A 9,159-nucleotide genomic window follows, 5' to 3' on the forward strand; every position below is an offset into this window, starting at 1 on the left:
CTACTTGGGAGGCTGAGGCAGGAGACTCACTTGAGCCCAGGAATTGGAGGTTGCTGTGAGCTGTGATGCCATGGCACTCTACCCAGGGGGAAAGCTTGAGGCTCTGTCTCAGAAAAAAAAAATATGGCATATGAATGTTAACTAAACATTCAAAATAAGTAGAAGGAAACAAATGACAGCAGAAATAAGTGAAACAGAAAACAAAAATATAATAAAGATGATCAGTAAAAATAAAATCATGTTATTTGAAAAGATTAGAAAAATAAAAACGATCTGAGATAAAATATATGAAATAGCAGGTAATATGATACCACCTCCCTATTTGTTTTTCTTTTTTTCTTCCACTTTCTTTATTTTTCCTTCTCTTCTCTTTTACTTTGTATTTGTATTTTACCCTTTATTCCATATCCAGGCCTTAAGACACCAGAACTCTGCCCACACCTGTGAAGAGGTGACTGTTGGTGCCCTGGTAAAGCCCTGGCATTGAGGGTTGCTGTAGTGGCCACTTCCTTCCAGCAGATGGCACTGTAAGCCAGTGGCTGTGTTGTCAAACCAGCCACAAATTAATTACATGCTTTGTTTTTCATCTTTCCCATCTTTATGTTTTAATTTTTGGTATTTTATTATTTCAAAAACTGTGAGACATCTTACCTTTGACACATACATTTATTGTAGTGTTTTATGCCCCCTAAAAGCTATTATTAAATTGATGTTCTTATTAAGTCTTATAATTGTATTAGAAAGGAAGACATTTAATACACTATGAATCTTGGCACTGTCTGGAATGAATTGACTTCCCGTGTAGAGTGTTTAAAAGTGCTGAACACAAGTTCTCACTGAAGAGTTTTAAATGGTGCCTTATTTAGTTGTCTGGGAATCCCTGAAGCTTTGGGGTTCAACTGACTGAGGGGCTTGAACCCAGACCTGTATACTTGCCAGCTGTGTGATCTTGGGCAAATTTCTTATCCTCTATAAGCCTCAGTGTCCTCAACCTTAAAATGAGGAAAACAGTGGCCGATTTGGAAAACTGTACTGTATGCCTACCACATAACTTGACCCCAAACAGTTTCAATATCCTCTAGCTAACATAGAATTTTAAAATGCCTTGGGTTAACAATGAAATACCAAATAGCCCCCTTTAATTGACGGCAGGTAGGGGGAGTGTGCCTGTGTGCCTCAGTGAGGCGGCTCTTGGCTCAGGGGCTGTGGGTATCGGGCCCTTGTTGGGCACACAGCCTGGACGGCACAGCTTTGCCATCTCTAACAGTGTGGCTCCCAGAATAGAATTTGGGTGAGACCGGCCCACCCAGCCTTACTAGGTTAAGATCTCTAAGGGTGGGGCACAGAATCTGTCTTTTATTGATTGATCCGAAGATGGATTGATACAGAGTCTTGCTCTGTTGCCCAGGCTAGAGTGCAATGGTGTCATCATAGCTCACTGCAATCTCAAACTCCTGGGCTCAAGCTATCCTCCTGCCTCAACCTCCCAAGTAGCTGGGACTACAGGTGTGCAGGCTGGCTAATTTTTCCATTTTCTTTAGAGATGGGGGGGGTCTCACTTCTGCTCAGGCTGGTCTTGAACTCCTGGACTCAAGTGATCCTCCTGCCTCGGCCTCCCAAAGTACTAGGATTATAGGCATGAGCCACTGCACTTGGCCAAAATCTGTCTTTTAAAGAAGCTATACATATAGTTTGTGGAGACACAAAAATTCAATAACTCTGACATAGAATCTGAATTCCTACACCAGTGTTTTTCAACCTTTTATAATCCCACAGCACACTTGAACCTATGGTTAAACTTTTGTAGTACGCTTAACTTATTTTGATAAAAAAAAAAAAAGAGTGAATAAAGAATATACTTACGTGGTTTGAACTTCTTTCAAAAATAATTTAATTAATGATCTTAAAAGATTTTCACAGCACACCCAATATCCTCTCACGGCACACTGATTGAAAATCACTGCTATGGACTCCTGTTGAGATTGTATTTACTTGGCTTAGTTTCTGTCACAGTTGAATGATATGCTGATTTTCATTTGCTTATTAGGTGGTGGAAAAATTAAACAACAGGGCAGGTCTGGCTCGCCCTGCTCTTCTGCTTCACCGCGTCTTTCACAAGTTGTTGCACATGCGGGAGTTTCCACCACCAAGACGGCAGGGCCTTGCCTGGTGCTACAGTGCCAGGGAAGAAGCACCGTCTCCACTGTGTAACGTGGTCAGAAAATGGCATCTGTAGATTGGTGAGTGAGAGTTCTAGAGAACCTGAAGTTTAACTTTTTAAAGGTCTCCACTTGTTATGGGCTGAATGGTGTCTCCCCCCCACCCAAGTTAATATCCTGAAGCCCTACGAGTACCTGAGCATGTGACTGTATTTGGAAATAGGGCCTTTTAAGAAGTAATTAAGTTAAATAGGGTTGTTAGGGAGGGCCCTAATCCAGTCTGATTGGTTGACCCTGGGAGCCCCTCTTCAGAGAAACCTTGTGTGGAGAGGGTTGACTCTGGTAACAGTTGTGCTCTAGGACACAGGTTAAGTGACAGGAGACGAGGCTGTGGTGGGGCAGTGGAGGCTGTGGTGGCAGACAGCACTTACCGATGTGAGTTAATGCTCACAGCCAAAGCGCATAGCTGTCATTGCCGCGGACCTTACAGCCATGCTCAGCATGTGGGGAGTGCAGACTGCAGTGCCCCGTGGGTGATGGATCTATTTACTTTGATAGCATGATGTTTCAGAGGCGGTTGCATTATAATGAAGTAGATCAGTATGTCTGCTTTAAATCAGGAGTATTCTTTTTTTTTCTTTGTCTGGGGCTGGTTTGAACCCGCCACCTCCGGCACATGGGGCTGGCGCCCTACCCTTTTGAGCCATAGACGCCGTCCCTAAATTGGGGTTATTTGTGCCTCTACTTTCTTAGTGACATAGGCTGTTGTTAGGAACATAAACTGTTATAACTGATAATAACTTTGAGGATTGCTGGGAGCAATTTTTGTGACATGGTCAGGGGCAGGCCCATTGGCCCAGTGTCAAGCGTCTGGCCCTGCCTGCTGCCTGAGCCTTGTCCAGGGTCTCGTGGCGGTTGTGTGTGCCCCTTGCTTTCATGTCACAGTTCTGCTCTGATGTCCTCTTCCTTCTTATTCACACCATGACCTTTCTTTCCCTCTTCCTCTATTATTCTGAATTTTATGGTCTTAGATTCTTTGTTTTTAGAGGTGTTTTTAACCAATGAGACTGTCCCCCTCTGGTTAAGTAAGACAGCTAAATTTCTCCTCATCCAAACGGCCTCTAAATCTTTTGATGATTTTACTGCATATTCATTTCAAAAAGCATAAAAGGATAGATTTAGAAAAACCCCATGCACTAAAGATATTGAAACAGCCACTAAATATATGCAGCATAAAACCAAAAACCTTCCCTCTGTGTTTGTGAACAGAATACATAGATGATGGAATCAAGACTCACAGCTCAGTGCTGGTAGCACAGTGATTATGGCGCCAGCCACATATACCGAGGGTGGCGGGTTCAAAACCGGCCCAGGCCAGCTAAAGAAATCCCCCCCACAAAAAAAATAGCTAAGCATTGTGGCAGGCACCGATAGTCCCAGCTACTTGGGAAGCCGAAGCAAGAGAATAGCTTCAGCCCAAGAGTTTGAGGTTGCTGTGAGTTGTGATACCATAGCACTCTACTGAGGGCGACATAGTGAGACTCTGTTTCAAAAAAAAAAAAAAAAAAATTAAGTCTCACATGTATCTAGCACCCTGTATGTAGGTTTTATAAAATATTTCATTGTTGCTGCTTTCATCTGCTCTTTTCAGCTTTTCTTGAACTTTTAAAAACTGGCACTTGTATTTGAAGCTTTCCTGGGTATTTCTGGGCAGATAGTTGTCCTAACAGTCTAGGGTAGTTAAGGGGAGACTAGAATGCAGGTTGTGACCCCATCAACCAATAACATGTCTCAGAGTATCTCTCAGGCGGGAACTTCGGCTCCAGGGATGCTGTGAGAGCATTCGGGTGGGGGCGGGGGTATCAGGCTGTCAGTCTTCTCTGGCTGTGGATGCCTTTTGCTACCAAATGCTAGAGTGGCCTGGATAAGCAAGGGTAGGCCTATCTGTCAGGTAAGGCAGACACTCCTCCTGGTTGGTGATGGTAAACTCCTATCTCAGAGGGTCTAAGACAGAGCTCTGGGGGCTGAAGGGATGGCTCCTTCTCTCAACAGCTTGCCAACACTGGCTGGCACATGGCACCTGGTTTCCTAGGACAGGCTGGGACTGGGATAAGGCGAGTGAGACAGGCAAGGGGCTGAGAGCCAGTGCCTCCTTCAAACTTGACACTAACTGGGCACCTAACTTGCCTGACCCTGGTTCCAGCCCAGCTCTAGGGAATTGCACCTATCCCTTACTCTAAATACTCAGAGTTCAACCCAGATGATGGAGCCCAGTAACATTAAACAGAGAACACGACTATCTTATTCTAAATGGCTATTGACCAGATAAAAGGATGGCTTAGAGAAAGAACTCTACCTATCTAGGGACAGCAGGGGCCTCTTAGCCAATGCTTCCTTTAACATTGTTTAATGAAAGGAAACCCGATTGAGGATTTCCCATCTACCCTAGATAAAATCCTATTGTGCTATGTTCAGATGCTCAGTCTGTAAGGAAACCGGAGGACAGAAAGTGAAACTTAAGTGGGAGCAGAAGGGCAACAAATGCTACAGAAATCAAAGTTTGAATTTTAACCAGCAACGCAAAAGAAGGCTGGAATCAACAGAAGGCCACTGTGGCGAGGATGGCGGACCTTGTGAAGATGTGACTTCTTCAGAATCAATTCATAGGCTCAATGCAGTTTCAAACTAAATCCAATGGGATTATTTGTGGGTAGAAGTTTTGGGAAAGCAGTCTCAAAATTCATCTAAGTGGGCCGTCGCTGTCTAACGCCAGCGCCTCCTCTAGCTCACTGAGTCCAGCTGAAGGAGGGGCAGGGGTAAGGAAGGAGGTTTTCATACTATGGCTGATACAAAGTAGACGGCCCGCAAATCCCCCCGGTGGTAAAGCAGCCGGGAAGCAACTGGCTGCAAAAGCTGCTGGCAAGAGTGCGCCCTCTGCTGGAGGGGAGACGAAACCTCTTCGCTACAGGCCTGGGAACTGTGGCACTTGGTGAAATTAGGCATTATCAGAAGTCCCCTGAACTTCTGATTCGCAAACTTCCTCTCCAGCGTCTGGTGCGAAAAATTGCTCAGGACTTTAAGACAGATCTGTGCTTCCAGAGTGCAGCTATTGGTGCTTTGCAGCAGACAAGTGAGGCCTATCTGATTGGCCTTTTTGAAGATAACAACCTGTGTGCTATCCAGGCCTCACGTGTAACAATTATGCCAAAAGACATCCAGCTAGCACGCCGCATAGGCAAAGATCGGGCTTCTACTATGATGGGAATACATTTCATTATAAAAAAAATTCTCTTCTTCCTGTTATTGGTAGTTCTGAACATTAGATCCCCCCCCATGGGGTTAAAAGATATTTAAGTATATGATTGCAACTGGAAAAAATAGGGGACAGAAACCAGGTATTGGCAGTGTCTCCATTTTCATTTGTGTGTGCATTTTTAATATAAATACAGGATATGCAGCATTAATGTGAGTCAGAATGTTTCAGTGAACAAGTTTCAGCAGTTCAGCTTTATAACAATTATAAATAAATCTGTTAAATTTTTCTTTCTTTCTTTCTTTCTTTTTTTTTTAGAGAGTCTCACTTTGTCGCCCTCCATAGAGTGCCGTGGCATCACAGTGCACAGCAACCTCTAGCTCCTGGGCTTAGGTGATTCTCTTGCCTCAGCCTCCCGAGTAGCTGGGACTACAGGCGCCCGCCGCAACACCCAGCTATTTTTTTTGTTGCAGTTTGGCCAGTCTGGATTGGAGCCTGCCACCCTCGGTATATGGGGCCAGCGGCCTACTCACTGAGCCACAGGTGCCACCCACCTGTTAAATTTTTCTGGACAACGCCAGGATTTGGATTTTTTAAAAAAACAAGTAAATTTCTTATTGACAGCTATGTGCATATCATCTATGTGCATATTCAGCAACTCATCTAAGTTGAAAGGAGATTGCATCATCAAGGATATTTCCTTGTGTCGTCAGGGCATATGGTAGAATTACAGTGACAGGAAGATGCTGTTCTGTGGGACAGATTCAATGGCCTAAACAGGCTGCATGTTACAGACACTCTATGAGAATTTAATGTGTATTTTCAAGGCTGGGCTGGTGGCTCATCCTTGTAATCCTAGCACTGTAAGAGGCTGAGGTGGGTGGAATGCTTGAGCTCCGGAGTTCCAGACCCTGCTGAGCAAGACAGATACCCTGTCACTACTAAAAATAGAAAAACTAGCCAAGCACTGTGGCAGGCACCTGTTGTCTCAGCTACTTGGAGGCTGAGACAGAGGATCTCGCTAGCCCAGGAGTTTGAGGTTGCTGTGAGCTATGACACCACAGCACTCTATCCAAGGTGACAGAGTGAGACTCTTGTCTCAAAAAAAAAAAAATTATTTCAGAGAGAAAGGCTATATGAAAATAGTTAATAAAAATGAATCCTTGTTGGAACAAGGCTGCGTATAAGAAAGTAAATACAATAAAATAATAAGCAGTAAGAATAAAGAGAAAGTGTATAGGTTCTCAACTCACCTCATGGCCCTGATAGAGTCCTGTTGAATTACAGTCCAATGGACATTATATCACAGAAAAACCTTACAGATATAAATTTTAATGTCTGTCGACTTTCTAGAAGATGAAAGACTAGGTGTCTACATGATAGAATATCGCACTGGAAGGTACTTGACTAGAGAACATGAATTAGTGTGAAATTATCTGAGTTCAATATTAGAGATTGTCATATTTACTACAAATAGTTTCTAAAAACTTTGTACCTTTATTTTAAGGTCTGATCATAAAGATAGTAGGGGAAAACAACAAAGAAAGGGCAAAGGCAAGAACTGGCCAGTTTCCAAAGGAAGACAGACCAACACAGGAATAAATCAGCATATGAAAAGTGCCCAACTCGCTGATATTAAAATGCAAACAATAATGATATAGCATTCACTGCTATCAGCGTCCTAAATACTGTATGAACATTTAAAAATAAAATGACCCAAATGGAAAGAGTGGGATGAAGCACGTATGCTCACAGTCAGAAGTTGGTGTGTGTTTAACTTATGAACACTAAGACTCTTCCAATTTTCCTCTCTTTCTCTGCAAGGACTGCTGGAAAGCAGACTCATACTTGGGCTCAGCCCCACTAAATATATACATCTGTGTACTCCCAAATGAAGTATAGCATAATGGCTAAGAGCTCAACTTCTAGAGTTTGAATATCTGCTCTGTCTCTCACTGGTTTTGTGAGATTGGGCAAGTTAATGACTTTCCAGGCCTCAGTTTTCTTACCTATGAAATGGGCATAATAATACCTACCTCTTTGCCGTGGGAATTAAATGAGATTGTATTATATACAATGATGAATTTAACCCAGTGCAGGTACATAATAAGTATGAAATAAATTCTAGTTGTTACTTTTTTTTTTGTTTTTCTCTTTCCCCCTAATTTCTCATCTTAAAAATTGTCTGACTGTGTTTGCTTTTGTAAGCCACTTCCAATCCTTTTTGGAACAAGGCTCTACATAAATTAATTCATATGACCAGTGTTTTCTTAAAGGATTATACTGATTTATGATGAAGGAGAATAATGGGATAACAAAGTCAGCTGTAATCTGTTAGCCACTGTGCTAAGACTAAATGCTCATGACCTTTGACACAGAAATTCCACTTTTTGGAATCTATGCATGGAAGAAGCTGAAACAATTTCACAAACATAAGAAGTTCAACATTTTCGTACAAAATTTGCATACGATTTTTTCATTGTACTATTTATAACAGCTAAAACTTGAAAACAATCTGAATGTCCTTTCATGGAGGAATAGTTACTCACCCAAGAAAATGGTACCCCATTACTAAAATGTTTTTGAAAATTATATGACAGCATGGTGCGTGCCTTTTATACAATAGTAAGTGACAAAAGCAGTTTGCTCCATTGTGTTTAGGACAGGACCACAGAAACCCAAGATAACGCTATAAAGTAAAAGATTGGGAGGAAATATACTAACATGTTAATAATGGGCTTGGAGTGGGGAAACAATAGATGATTTTCAAATCCTTTTTTCCATGCATTTCTGTAATTCCCCCTTTTCTTTAGATGAGTCTTCCCACCCACACAGAATACCATTTAAGGTCTCTGTTTTTAATTCAAGAATAAATGCCATGACAGCTCAGTTTGGACTGTTCTTTGGACAGGATGTCACAGTCATTTTGTGAGAAATAAAATATTGAGACAAAGAGAAGCTTCGGGGCCTACATAATGTGGCCATCCAATTAATACAGATTTCTGTTAGTGGACTCATTTGGAATGACAAAGTAAGAAAAAGCCGAACACGTTTTGGAGAAGAATGGTCTTTGTACAAGTTAATATCATTCCAGGCCTCAGTTTCCTTACCTATAAAATGGGCATAATAATACCTACCTCTTTGCTGTGGGAATTAAATGACCATCAAAGACCAGATAGTCTTTGTACCAGAAGAAGTCTTCGTACCAGTCACAGAAGTTACAGAAATTCCAAAATCAGGGAAATGAAATTCCAGAGCAGAGTTCATTGCCTGATTGGGCAAAAATCCTTCAAACCTAATCTCTCTAAAGAAGTAAGCAAAGTCCAAGTAGAATGTGTTGTTACTGCCATTCCTGTTTAAATATTATTTGTTTTTTGTCCTAAAATTATCAAATTAAAGACATTTTAGAACTCTAAGGGAAAAATAGCACACTTTCAATTTTTATGCTGTCTTATTTTTAATTTACTCCCCCCGATTATAAAATATAAACATACTCTGAAGAAAAGAATCCCCATTCAATAAATGGTGCTGGGAAAACTGGATTGCCACATGTAAAGGACTGAAACAGGACCCACACCTCTCACTACTCACAAAAATTAATACACGATGAGACTTACACCTAAGGCATGAAACTAGAAGAATTCTAGAAGAAAATGTTGATAGGCATTGGCTTAGGCAAGGAATTTACCAAGGGCACCAAAAACCATCACAGCAATAATAAAAATAAAAAAATGTGTCTTGATCGAG

Source organism: Otolemur garnettii, unplaced genomic scaffold, assembly GCF_000181295.1.
Source record: "Otolemur garnettii isolate 467f Iridium unplaced genomic scaffold, OtoGar3 scaffold00010, whole genome shotgun sequence".
Taxonomy (NCBI): domain Eukaryota; kingdom Metazoa; phylum Chordata; class Mammalia; order Primates; family Galagidae; genus Otolemur; species Otolemur garnettii.